Genomic DNA, 15160 nt, shown 5'->3' with positions numbered 1-15160 from the left:
AAAAGGACTATGTTACAGACCCCGTAAAATTCTACCTGATTCAAGCCCTGTGAATATCTGGGTATCGTAAGACGGCAAATGCATTGCTCACCGAACAGTGTACTATTCAAGTCCTGTCCATGGAGGACCACTTATCACAGTGATCTCTGGGCATGATAACATAATCTATATACCATGTACATTTTTCTCAGGGGAAGTTTGGGCATTTTAAAACCAGTTACTCAAAGGTTATCCCTTCAATCCTGTGCTATCAATTTAACTTCCAAAGCTTTGTGAGTGCAAAGCCGACTTTGTGGCTCCGTAAGGAATCTACTGGATCCAGGCTTGAAAGACATTAAAACAAATAAATGCACACATTGGAACACACTGAATGGCGACTTCTGAATAGGAAATATCTTACACTGTAATAAGAGATGTTTATGCTTATGATCTTGGAAATAAAATGCAGCCAAGATGATGTCTTCCTATTACTGGCTTCCACTGATGATGTCTAAGAAATAAAGAGGGTATTAATTTCTCTCTCTCTCTCTCTCTCTGTGTTTCTCTATTTCTCTTATAAAGATAAAATGGAGGGAAAGGGTCAGGAAGAAAATGACATCCAATATACAAATATTTGGCTAAAAGAGTATACAGATGTAGTAGTTGTTGTTGTTGAATTGACTCTAACTCGTAGTGACCCTATGGACAACAGATTGGAACCTTGACCTATTTTGTGCTATACTCATAGTCTTCAACATGCCTAAGCTCATGAATGCAAACCTTGTGTCAACCCATGTCATTTAGGGTCAGCTCCTCCGCAGACTATCCACTTTTCCAAGTTTAATGTCTTTTTCCAAGGAGTGGTGCTAGTGATATATTTATACTTCTGTGTTGTTTGCTGGCAAAGTGTCGTCCCAGATTCATGGTATTCTCATGCACAGAAAAAAAAAAGTTATCTTGTTCTGCACCATCCACAATTTGTGATATGTGCCAGACCATATGATCTATAAGGTTTCATTGTACTTTTTCAGAAGCACATTGCCAGATCTTTCTTCTTCATCCGTACCTTTACCAGAATTTGAATGCACTGCTAGGAGAACAAACAGGTTTGTATTGGAGAGGGTGAAGCCAGAATGCTCCTTGGAGTCAAGGATTCTGGGGCTTTGTCTGACATCCTTTGGACATGTTGCAAGGAGGGACCGGCCCTTGGAGAGGGACATCATGTTTGGCAGAGTGGAGGGAGGGCGCAGGAGAGGAAGATCTTTGGTGAAATGGATCGATTCTGTGACTGGAGTGGTGGGAATGAGTGTGTTTGAGACGGCGAGGTTGGCACAGGATAGAACAGCGTTTAGGGCTCTTATACATAGGGTCACTATGAGTCACAAGCAACTTGATGGCACATAACAACAACAACAACCTAGGATATAGGTAGTGGTGTCTTACTGAACTTTTTATTTGTATTCCCATAATGTGGCTTGCCATTGTTGTTTGGTGTTGTCAAGTCAAATAGGATTCATAGCCTCCTTATGAACAACCAATCTAAAACTTGTCCTATCCTATGACATCCTCACAATCTCAGACACGCTTGAGCCCATTTCAGCAGTCACTGTGTCAGTCCATCTGGCTGAAGGTCTTACTCTGTCTCGCTGACCTTCCACCTTTCCAAGCATACTATCCCTCTTCAAGGAATAGTGTCTTTTAGCTACATGCCCAAGGTATGTGAAATGAAGCTTTCTCATCTTTGCCCCCAAGAAACACTCTGGCTCCTCTCCACGGTATATCTCTTTGTTCTTTTGTCAGTCCATGAGATATTCAATGTATTTCTCCAATGTGCTCACCACAGTTTAAAGGCATCCGTTTTTTCTTCTGTCATCCTTATTCATTGTCCAGTTCTCAGATGCATTGAAAAGACCATGGCCTGAATTTGGTGCATCTTAGTCTCTAAACTGACATAATTGCTCCTCAGTAATTTGGAGAGGTTCTTGACAACAGACTTACCTAGTTCAATGCATCTCTTGGTTATTGAATGTGAATCCAAGTGAGATGAAGAAATTGACAGTTTCAATCTTTTCTCCATCTATAAAGATGTTATTGGTCCAGTGGCAAGAATTTTTGTTTTCTTGATGTTGAAACGCAGTCCACATTGAAGTCTGCAGTCTTTGATCTATACAGCAAGAGTTTTAAGTCCTCTGCAGTTTTAGTAGGCAAGGTTATGTCATCTGCTTAACAAGATTATTGATTAGTCTTCCTCCAAATCTGATGCCACATTCTTATTTAGAATACAGATTCTCGAATAATTTGCTCGACACCCAGATTAAGCAGGTTAGAAAAATGATATAATCCTGATGCAAACCTTTCCTAATTTTAAACCATGTAGTATGCCCCTTCGCTTGGATCCACAGTCAACACTCTTGGCACCAGCAGCTAGGAAATTAAAAGATAGCGATGGGAAAGTCTGCTGTGAGGGACCTCTCCAGAGTACTGAAGAACAACGGTGTCACTCTGGAGACTAAGGTACACATGATACAAGCCATGGTCTTTGCCATTACTTGCTATGCATCAGTGATTATGGTGAGGGATGATAGAATGAGAATTGATGCCTTTGAGCTGTGGTGTTGGAGAAGAGTATTGAATATACCATGAACTGCTAAGAAAATGAGCAGGTTCACCCTAGAGAGAGTTAAACCAGGCTGTTCCTTGGAGACAAGGATTCTGAAGCTTTGTCTGACATACCTTGGACATGTTGAAAGGAGGGACCAGTCCTTAGAGAGGGACATCATGCTTGGGAGGGAGGAGGGATAGTGCAAGAGAGGAAGACCCTTTATGAGGTGAATTGATTCAGTGACTGGAGTAATGGGAGTAGGTGTGTGGGAGGCACAGGATAGAACAGGGTTTAGGGCTGTTGTACATAGGGTCTCTATGAGTCACAGGTGATTCGACGGCACATAACAACAACAACAGCAGTATGCCCTTGCTCTGTTAGCACAGTAGCCTTGTCGTCTAGGTACAGGTTCTGCATTAGCACATTTAAGAGTTCTGTGATTCCCATTCTTCTCAATGTTGCTCATAATGGGGCTTTAGCGATGAGGAATCGCACTGACTCCGCAAAGGTTCAGCTGGAATCCACCAGGCGCTCTGCCGGCCGTCTTCTCCTGTATCATTTACTGTATCTGAACACCTGTGGGACCAGCAGCTATGAGTTGATTCTGACTCGATGGTAAACAACAACAGTTGGTAAAACGTTTCACTCACAATCTAAAACACACAATTCAAACCCTCTAGCTGATCCTAGGAAGGAAGATGGGCAATCTCCTCCTGTGTGAGTGACTGCTTATCAAATCCCTGGAGAGTCAACAGCGGGTCAATTTTGACTGAAGGACACTTACCAATGATTAATATTGTTCAAGATTTGTTTCACGTGTCAACTTTATCATAAAATGAGGCAAATCACCACTGTTATAAAACAGGACTGACGTGGAAACTTAGAAATTCGGAGAGGATAAGTAATGTACACTGAGGTGAACAGATGGAGAGAACTGTTTAAAAGGAATATATGATTAGGCAATATTTGTAGGACAAGAGTCCAGCATAAGATGCATATAGCAAAATGGACTGGGGGTGGGGTGAGGAGTAGGGAGGAAATTGTACAACAATGATTTTTTTTAAGTGACCTGGAGGGTTAAGGAGGAAGGTTTACAACAACAAATGAATGGCAATCCAAATTTTCTGTAAACTTTTGTTAAAATCATAATAAAAAAGAACAGGGGAGGAGGGAGAAAAGCAAAACATTAGCTTTTACATGGGTTATGTTCCAACTGGAACTAATGGAAGCTGATCTTCCAACAAGTTTCCAAGGTTTGAATTCCGCAGGAGGAGATTACCCATCTCTGTGTCCAGGATCCACTTGTGGATTGAAACCTCCAGAGAGACGTGGGTCCTCTTTGGAATAGCAGTGTTGACACTCTAGACCACCAGAATGCCCTCATCTCTATCATAAATGAAAAAAAGGACCCATTTGTTTTTATCTATAGTTTTATTGAATTGCTTAGACTCTTAATACTCTAGTAATAATTTCATATTCTGGATACAAACCATCATAAAACTTGTATTTTAAAAATACTCTCTTTCATTCTGTAGGCTGTCTTTTAATTTTCTTACAATTCACTTTAGGGAGCAAGAGCTCTTAATTTTCATAAAATCTAATTTTTTCTGGTTTTCCCTTCATCGTTTGCACATTTTTTAATCTTATCAAGAAACCTTTGCCTAGTCTAACTTCATAAAGATTTTCTTTTGCTATTGCTAGAGTTTTATGGGTTAGATTTAAGTCTCATTTTATACCTCAGCATAATATTTGTGTAAAATGAAAGGTAAAGTTAAGTTTATTTTATTTTACATTTGACTGTCTCATTATTTCAACATCATTTGTTGAAAAGACTCTTCTTTCACCATAAAAAGCAGGCCTTGTAGAAAAGTGAAATAACTGTATTTAAGTAGTTTATTTTTGAATGCTTTAATCTGTTATATGTGTTTATATCTTACCTTTCATTAATAAATAATTTTAGTAATTATAGAGTCTTTCAAGATCATTCATATTTTTAAACCTTATTTTGAGTATCCTTTGATCTTGGATTGTTTTCATATGAAATTTTAAATCCGTTTACCAATTTTTTCTTTTAAAGACTTCTGGGATTTTTATTGGTATTTGTTGTTGTTGTTGTTGTTATGTTCCGTCGAGTCGCCTGCAACTCATAGCGACCCTATGTACAACAGCCCTAAACTCCGCTCTGTCCTGTGTCAATCGCACTGTCTCCGACACTCCCATCCCAATTATCCCAGTCACTGAATCAATCCGCCTCATAGAGGGTCTTCCTCTCCTGCGTCGTCCCTCCACCCTCCCAAACATGATGTCCCTTTCTAAGGACCGGTCTCTCCTCACAACATGTCCAAAGTATGTTAGACGGAGCCTCAGAATCCTTGCCTCCAAGGAGCCACCTGGTTTAACCCTTTGCAGGACAAATCTGTTTGTTTTCCTAGCAGTCCATGGTATTCTCAATACTCTTCTCCAGCACCACAGCTCAAAGGCATCAATTCTCCTTTTATCCTCCCTGGTCATTGTCCAACTCTCTGATGCATAACAGGTGATTGCGAAGACCATGGCCTGTATCAGACGCACCTTAGTCTCCAGAGAGACACCATTGCTCTTCAGTACTTTGGAGAGGTCTCTGACAGCAGACTTTCCTAATTTATTTTTAATTTCCTGGTTTCTGGTTTATTGGGATTACACTGATTTTCTAAACTAATTTTTTAATAGCTGACTGTTAACAATATTTCATGTTTTAATTCCTAACTAAGTTTGCTTTGCATTTTCCTTCACTGCTTTATGCTGCTGTTGGTATTGTTGTTATGTGGCATCTGGATAGAGCCATCCTTGCTGGCTTTTAGAAGTTGTAATTGCATGGGAGGGGATTGCCCATCTTTTGCTCTTAAAGCAGCTGGTGGATGTTTGTTTCTAGCATACAAATACTGCATGCAAATTTGTTCTTATTAATATTGTTCAATAGGTTCTCAATAATTTTGTTCCTGATATGTTATGCTTATAATTTGCATTTCAAATTGGTTTGAAGTTGTATATGTAAATATAATTTATTTGTTTGTATTGACCTAGTATCCTGTGATCCTCTAGTTACGTTAGATTTTTCTTTCTTTTTTCTTTTTCTAGATTCTTTGATAATTCCCTACTAAGTAATTTTGCCATCTGGGTTAGCAGCTCATTATGCTATATATGCCACAAAGCTTATTAATAATTTTAAAATCTGTATAAAGACACTGTTGTTTCTTTTCCTGTCTTTATTTTATTTTCTTATTCTCCCCTCCCCACATTTATTATGTTTGCTAAGATCTCTAAAATACAATATTTACCTGAAATGATGGATTTTGAGAATTTTTTTAGATAGTCTTGTCTTATTTTTTATCTTCACGAGAAAACATCCATTATTAAAACATTTAAACCCATCTTTACTTGAGTTTTGAAGAACGTTTTCCTTTATAATTTTCTGAAAATCGTTGTCATGAATTCAAAAGCACAGACATAATGAATGGCAAATGTTTTTTCCTTTATTTTTTCCCCTCTATTTGAACTCTATATGGTTGTGATTCTTAATTGGTAATGCATCTGTTGTATCGCTGGTGGGTGAAATTCAGTATGTGCTTGATGCAGAGTTGAATTTAAGTTTCCTATGGCCTAGGGAATAAGTGCACTATCTTCCCTTGAGAGAGACTAGAAATTTCCACACAACAGCTAAATGTTTTACAAAAAATCTTGACTCTTCGGTATTCTGGATTCCATGAGGAGAAAAAAAATCTCATCAGAAAGCCAAACCAAAAGTTAATCTCAAACATGCTGGGTAATAATATGAAATAAACTTCTAAGAACAGAAACTCCAAGGTCACAAATCAACAAGACAAAATTTGTCTTGAGCACTTCAACATGTAGTTCACCTTGGAAAGACAATTCTATCATGACCACCTAGGCTGTATATCACCTTGAATTATGAATCACTAAAACTAGTTATCGTAATTCTTCTCACTACACTGAGATTTAATTAGCCTATTCAGTATTGTTTTTATATTTTCCTCAGTCAGCTTCCAGTGTACGAGGGTCTCTGTGTGTTGTTGTTGTTGTTAGGTGCTGGCAAGTCAAATACAACTCATTGCAACACTATAAACAACAGACCTGAACTCTGTCCTAGCCTGTGCCATCCTCATTATTTCTAACATACCAAACCAGTTGCAGCAATCATTGTGCCAGTCAACTTGTTCAGGGTGTTCTTGTCTTTTGCTGACTCTCTACCATTCCAAATATAATGTCCCTCTCCCAGGAATAACCTCTCCTAGCACAACATGTCCAAAGTATGTGAGATGAAGCACTATTATCTTTGTCTTCAAGGAACACTCTGACGGTATCGTAACTAAGACATATCTGTTTGTTCTTTTGGCAATCCAAGGGATATTCAATACTCTAACATAACCCAAAGACATCAATTTTCCTTTTGTCATTCAGAATCTTTATCCAGCTCTCAAATACAAAGCTAGTAATTGAAAAGGCCATAGCCTGAATCAGGAACACCTTAGTCCTCAAAGTGAAATCACTGATATTCAAGAATTTGGAGAGGTCCTTGACCAGAGACTCTTCAAATGCAATAATCATATATGTACTATGCTAGTGTACAGTTATTCATTCAACAAACATCTATCGAATATGACTATGATAAACCCAAATATTTTTATAAACTCTGTTATGTTGTTGTTGTTAGGTGCTATCAAGTCAAGTATGACCCATAGCAAAACTCTGAACAGTGGATCTGGGCTCCATCCTATCCTGTGTCATCTTCACACTTCCTGACACTCTAGAATTCATTGTGGCAGTCACCATGTAATACACCTCATCATTTCCTTTACCCCTTCTCCACTCTTTCAAGCATCATGTCCTTCTCTAAGCAATAGCCTGTTCTAGCAACATGCCCAAAGTATGTAAGATGAAGCCTCATCATCCTTGCCTCCGAAGTCTCTTTGGCTGCACCCTCTCCAAGACATATTTGTTGGTTCTTTCATTCATCCATGTGATGTTCAGTGCTCCGCAAAACCACAGCTCAAATGCATCAATTCTTATGCCATCCCTATTCATTGTATAGCTCTCAGATGCATAGCAAGTGATCAGGAAAAAACATGGCCTGAATCAGACACACCTTAGTCCTCAAACTAGCATTATTACTCCCTAATAATTTGGAGAGGTCCCTACCTGCAGATTTTTCCTGATTTCTTGACTGCTGTACCAAGGGTGTTAATTGTAAATCCAAATTAGATGAAGTTGAGTTTCAATCTCTTCTCTATCCACCATGAGGTTGCCTATATGTCCAGTGGTAAGAACCTTTGTTTTCTTGACATTGAGATGCTATCCATATTGAAGGCTGTATTCATTCATCTTCTGCAACAAGTGCTTCAAGTGTTCCTCAGTTTCAGCAAGCAAAGTTGTGTCATCTGCATAATGCAGGTTATTGATGAGTCTTCCACTGATATTGATGCCACACTCCTCTTCATAGTCGAGTTTCTTGGATAATTCTCTCAGCATATAGATTGAAAAGTTATGTAGAGAAAAATACAAGCCTGATGCACTCCCTTCTTAATTTTAAATCATGCAGGGTTCCCCTGTTCTGTTTCCACAACAGCCTTCTAGTCCAGCTACAGGTTCCATGAGCACAATCAAAGTGCTCTGGTTTTCCCATTCTTCTCAATGTCATCCACAACTTGTTGTGATCCACACAGTCAAATGCCTTTGCATGGCCAATAAAGCTCAAAGAGACATTTTTCTGGTATTTCTTACTTTCAGCCAGGATCCATCTGACATCAGTAACGATATCCTCTGTGCCACGGACTCTTCTAAATCCTTCCTGAACTGTGGCAGTTTTCTTATCTATGTTCTGTTCTAGCCATTTTTGAATGATCTTCAGCAGTATTTTGCTTGCATGTGATAATAATGATATTGTTCAATAGTTTCCACATTCAGGTGCATCATCTTTTTTGGGAATAGGAACAAATATGGATCTCTTCCAGTCCATTGACCAGAAAGCTATCCTCCAAATTTCCTGGTATAGACTGTTAACTAAAACAAGTTCATTGGTATCCCATCAATTCCTGGGGCCTTATTTTTCCATGTGTCTTCAATGCAGCTTCCACTTCTTCCTTCATTACCACTGGCTCCTGTTCATCTGGTACTTTCTGAAGTTTGTCAGTGTCAATATGTTCTTTTTTGTACAATTATTCTGTTTATTCCTTCCATCATCTTTTGATGTTTTCTGGTTGAACTCTGATATAGAAAAATTTAAAAAGTAATTTGTCATGATTTTCTAAAAGACTATTATTTTCTTTTGCTACCAGGCAACAAAACTTTTATTAACATATTTAACAGATTCAGGTATTACTGAAACTGATAATTTCTAAACTTAAATTGAGAGAAAAGACTACAGTACAGAGTAAAGCGGCACTTTGAATGCAAGACAGAAGAATAAATAACAGCCACCCCTTAGATGAAGGACAAGGTGTAGAATTGACTCTTTCTGGATATTGTAGTCAGAAAGATTGTAGCCGTCTTCCAGCTGCTTGTCTACAACGGTGAGCCTTTGCTGGTTGGGGGGGCGGCCTCCTTTTCCTGGATCCTTCACATTCTCGATAGTCTCTGGGCTCCACCTGGAGAGCAATGGTCTTGTCACTTAGGATTTTCATGCAAGTTTTCAGAGGCAGTTAATCTCATGGAAGGAGATTACTCATCTTTCTCCCACAGAGCAGCTGGTGGATTTGAACTACGTGCCTTCAGAATTGCAGCATATCTTCTTACCACTGGGGCCACCAGAGCTCTCTGTATGAATCCCTTAACAGATATGTCAGTGCCAAATATATATCCCCAGTCTGCAGGCTTCATTTTGAATTTAAAGGAGAAGTTTTTGATGTACACAAAGATTTGATTTTTAGAAGGTCATATTCAACTATCTTATTATCTCCTGGTTGTAGCATTTTTATTATGTTAGAAAGTCTGTTCTGCCATAGATTAGGACTTCTAGACTTTTCATCTAATAACCTTTATCGATTTGTTTGTTTTTAATTTTCTCGTTAGGATTTAGATTCCCTTTAAGTTGGGATTTTGTGTGGTGTGAAGTTTGGATCTTGCTTCAATTTTCTGCAGATGTGTTTTGCCAACACCATTTGTTAAAAGAGGCTGTCATTTCGCCATTAATTGACTTCATCACTTTGTCAAAGAACAGTTAACCGTAGGTAGATGGGTTGATTTCTGGATTCTCTATTCCATTCCTTGAGAAAATATTTATATTACATATATGTATAATCACTGCCACTGTACAAGTATCATGCTGTCTTTGTTACTATGTTTGAACAGTAGGTTTTGAGATCAGGAAAAGTGATGTAGTCTATTTTCTTTTCTTTTTTTTCTTTTTTAAAGATTTTTACTTATTAAAAGTCTCCTCTAAAGTAAAATTGGAAATTGCCTTTTTAAAAAATTTCATTGATGAATGGCATCCTTGGTGTTTGTATAGGGATTGTATTGAATACATAGTTTGCTTTTAGTATAAATGTCATTTTCCATAGGCATGGTATATTATTCTATTTACCTAGGGTGTTTTTGTGTTGTGTGTGTGTGTGTTTTTAGGGAGGGAGAGTTTGTATTTGGTTTGCTGTTTTCTTGTTTTATTTTGTTTTTGTAGTAGCAATTTGTAATTTTCCTTATATAGATCTTTTTATTGCTTCTACTTTATTTGTTCTCAAGTATTTCATCTTGTGGTTAACTATTGTAATTAGTGTTATTTTTCCTCAACATCTAGAAAACAAAGATTCTCACCATTGGGCCAACTGGCAGCATTATGATAGATGATGAAGAGATTGAGATTGTTAACAGCTTTAGTTTGTTTGGCTCCACAATCAACACTCTTGGTACCAACGGCCAGGAATTCAAGAGACAAATTGCACTGGGGAAACTGGCTGTCAGGGACCTCTTCTGAGTACTGCAGAGCAATGATGTCAGTTTGGAGACTAAGGTGTACCTGATCCAGGCCATGGTTTTTGCAATTACTTGCTAGGTGTCAGAAAGCTGGACAATGACTAAGGATGATAGAAAGAGAATTGATGCCTTTGAGCTCTTGTGCTGGAGGAGAGTACTGAATATACCATGGACTGCCAGAAGAACAAACAGGTTTATCTTGGAGAGAGTGAAGCCAGGCTGTTCCTTGAAGGTAAGGATTCTGAGGCTTCATCTGATATACTTTGGCCATGTTGTAGGGAGGGTCCAGTCCCTGGAGAGGTACATCATGCTTGGAATTGTGGGGGGACAGAGAAAGAGAGGGAGACCATCAATGAGATGGATTGATATAGTGACTGGGATAATGAGGATAGGTATACTGGAGACAGTAAAGTTGGCACTGGATAGAGCAGGTTTCAGGGCTGTTGTATATAAGATTGCTGTGAGTCACAAGTGACTCAAGAGTATGTAATAACAACAACAACATCTCCTTTTCTGTGTTCTCTTTGCCACTGTAGAGAAATCCTACTGGGTTTTGTATGTTGGCTGATCTTGTATCCTGCTACTTTGGTGAATTGGTCAAAAATGTCCAACAGTTTCTCTTTAGGGTTTTCTAAGTATACAATAATTTCATCTGCGTATCAAGATAGACTTACCTTCTCTTTGCCAGTTTGAATGTATTTCAGTTCCTTTTCCTGACTTTTTGCTCTAGGTAGGACTTGTAATATAATACTGACTAGGAGTATTGATAGTAAGCATCCTTTCTTGATCCCTGTTCTTCTTTAATTAAAGACATTCACCTTTAAATTCTCTCCATTGAGAATGATGTTGGCTGTTGGTTTAAAATATATACTCTTAATTATTTTGTATAAATTCCTCTCTATTCGTATTTGGTTGCGTCTTCTTATCAGGAAATAGTGTCAGATTTTGTTTAAAAAAACCATTTTTGTGCATTAATTAAGATGATCATGTTGGTTTTGTCCTTTGTTTTATTTTTGTGATGAATTGTTTTTCTTGCATTCCTGTTATTAATCCCACTTGAATATTAGTCTTAGTCTTTTGATATATTGTTGCATTATACTAGCTAGTGTTTTGTTGATGATTTTTATGTGTATGTTCATGAGATATATTGCCTTACATATTTTTGGGCCATATTTATATATGGTTTTGGTTTATAGGTTATATTTGCTTTGTAGAATGAATTGGGAAATACTCCATCTTTTCTGTTTTCTGAAATGGTTTATATAGACTTAGTGACAGCTCTTCGAATGTCTGGTAAAATTCACTGGTAAAACAATCTGGTCCAGGCCTTTTGTTGTTGCTGTGAGATTTTTTTTTTTTTTTGAGGTTTTTTTCTTGGTATTTTGTTCATTTTTTAATAACTTGTTCCATTTCTTATTTTGTGATGAGTCTGTTCAAATGTTCTTCTCCAGTCTGTGTTTGGGTAGATTGTGACTTTCTAAGTTTTTGTCCACTACCTCCTGGTTTTCATATCTGTTAGAGTGTAGTTTTTCATAATCCTATTATTATCCATTTTATTTCACTTGATTCTGTTATGAAATTGCTCTTTTAACTTTTTATTGAATTATTTGTACATTTCTTTCTTTGTTAGTTTTGCTAGTGGTCTATCAAATATATTGACCTTTTTGAAGACAAACTCCTGGTCATTTTTTTCCCCTGTTTCTATTTTGTGCCTATTCATTAGAATTTTCTTCTTTTTTGAAGGTATAGTGGATTTTTACTGTTCTTTTTCCATTTGTTGGAGTTATTGTGTTAAATAATTTTCATTCTTTCACTTTTTTTATGTTTGCTTGTTGCTATGAATTGATCCCTAAGTATTGTTTTTGCTGTATCCTAAAGATTTTGATAAATTGTATTTTCATTATCATTTGTTTTAAGACTTATTTTATTTGGGGTTTATTTTTTGGGTTTTTTTAACCAATCATGTTCAAATAAGTTGTTATTTAGCTTTCAAGTGTATGACTTTTTATTTTCTACTTTATCCTCTAGTTGTTGATTTCTAATTTTAAGAAATGTATTGAACTTCTAAATCTGGTCCCAACTATTATTGTTTATTGCTATCTATTCAGCTGCCAATCTATGATGACATCTTATACAATGGCAGAAAACACTGCCCTGGCCCAACCCACCAACATGATCAAATGAGGATACTATTGTTAATTTGGAAGCGGGAGTGACTTCCACTTCCTAAATAACATACCTCTGAAAACTGTATGAACTTTGATAAATGTTGATGGTTGTAGAGAGGCTTCAAGCCTTTTTGCTCACAGGGTCACTATGAGTCATGCTCAACTTGAAGACAATCAGCAACAACAACATTGTTAATAGGGAGCTCTGGTGGCCTAGTGGCAAGAAGCTGCACTGCAATCCTGAAGGAACACAGTTCGAGGCTACTGTTACTCCACAGGAGAAAGATGGGCAATCTCTTCTTGTGTGCTTAATTGCCTCTAAAAACCCACTGGAGGGTCAGCTATAGGTCTGTTCCAACTCTCCGGTACACAACAACAACAACTGCTCATAGGTGATCCTGCAGAAAGATGATCCAAGAGAATGTGGAAATTATTGGACAATGTGGGAGGAGAATGAGCAGTCCCCTTCCTTGAGATTAACTGCCTCTGAAAACCCACCAGAGGGTCAGCTATGGGTTGTTCTGACTCTATGGTATACAACAATAACATTAATATAACACAGTATTTTTTCAAGCAAAATACTGATGAATAGCATTCAAAAACAATGAGAACGGTTTACAGACAGAGAATTTCCAGAAGTTCGGGTTCAATGTAGAAGAGGCCATGGCTCCAGAGGTTATAAGATGGATTCTGGCTGAAAGCAAAGAACACCGGAAGAATGTTTATTTGTACTTTGTTGACTAAGGAAAGCATTTGACTCTATGAATCTTAACAAGATATGGCTAATAATGAGAAGAATGGCAATCCCGGAACACTTAATTGTTCTCATGTGAAACCTAGACCTAGACCAAGAAGTCACTGTGTGAACAGAGCAAGGGACTCCTATGTGGTTTAAAATTAAGAAAGGTGGTTGTCAGGGTAATACCCTTTATCCAGGCATATTCCATTTGTGTGCTAGGCAAATTATTTGAGAAGCAGGACAATATGAAGAAGAATGTAGCATCAGGATTGGAGGAAGACTCATCAATAACCTTCAACGTGCTGATGACTCAACCTTGTTCCCTTAAAGTGAGGAGGACTTGAAGCAGTTGCAGTAGAAGGTCAAGAACTATAGCTTTCAATATGTTGTTGTTGTTATGTGCCGTCGAGTCCTTTGCGACTCATAGCGACCCTATGTACAACAGCCCTAAACTCTGCTCTACCCTGTGCCAATCGCATTGCCTCTGACACACCCATCCCGATTACTCCAGTCACTGGATCAATCCACCTCAAAGAGGGTCTTCCCCTCCTGCGCTGTCCCTCAACTCTACCCAGCATGATGTCCCTCTCTAAAGACTTGTCTCTCCTTACAACATGTCCAAAGTATGTCAGGTGAAGCCCCAGAATCCTTGCCTCAAGGAGCAGCCTGGTTTAACCCTCTCTAGGTTGAATCTGTTAGTTTTCTTGGCAGTCCATGGTACATTCAATACTCTTCTCCAGCATCACAGCTCAAAGGTGTCAATTCTCCTTCTATCCTCCCTAATCATATGGATTGCATATAAACATAAGAAAATAAAAGTCTTCACCACTGGATCGATAGATGATGTCTCAATAGATGTCATTACAAAGGTAGGAATGAATAATAAGATCAAAATGGATGTCAAGAGAGGCTTTCAAAGATGCATTTCAATAGAGTAGCTAAGAAATTTGTCAGGAAATTTAGAAAATGGATACCTGATCAACTGACTGAAGCAGTGGATACGTAGGGAGACAGGGAAGATAAACAGATGTTACTGGAAATGAGAATTTCAAGGAGCTGAAGTAGGGTTAGTGTGTAGATCTTGTGAGTATTATAATTAATATTATGAAATAAAATGTATATGACAAGCCAATTTGCTTTATAAACTTTCAGTCAAGTCACAGTATAAGTGAGTAAATAAAGCAAAAAGAAAGGGGGGAAAACAATGGAAGAAATAATGATGAAAAAATCTTAAGAAAATATTTCAAAGGGTCACTCAAGAAGGCAAAGTAAAGCATTATAATGAAATGTGCAAAAACATAGTTAAAAACTAGAAGGATATTCTTGATCTTTCTCAAGCAGAAACAACTGAAGATAAAATTCAAGCCTTGATCTCAATGTTGAATAAATCTTCTGACAAAATGCCTGATGATACAGGAAGCTTCAAAGGATGATGAAAATAATAAAATCATTGTACCAAAAATAATTGGTCAATATTAAAAAATTTTAAGAGTTAGCATATGATCAAAACCAATGACATTGATGTAATGTCATCCATGTCAAGAAATTTGGAAAACAGATACCTGGTCAACTGACTAAAAGAGATCCAGATTTGTGTTGATTCCTAAGAAAGATGATTAAACATACCAGTGAGAACTTTAAATATGCAGCAAGCTTTTTTCCCACTTTCATATATTCTATGTAGTTGGGAATTGAGTGGACACAACTCTT

The sequence above is a fragment of the Elephantulus edwardii genome, unplaced genomic scaffold (genome assembly GCF_000299155.1).
Source record: "Elephantulus edwardii isolate Elephantulus edwardi_28Jun2011 unplaced genomic scaffold, EleEdw1.0 scaffold00004, whole genome shotgun sequence".
Lineage (NCBI taxonomy): Eukaryota > Metazoa > Chordata > Mammalia > Macroscelidea > Macroscelididae > Elephantulus > Elephantulus edwardii.
This window is presented reverse-complemented; position numbering follows the sequence as displayed.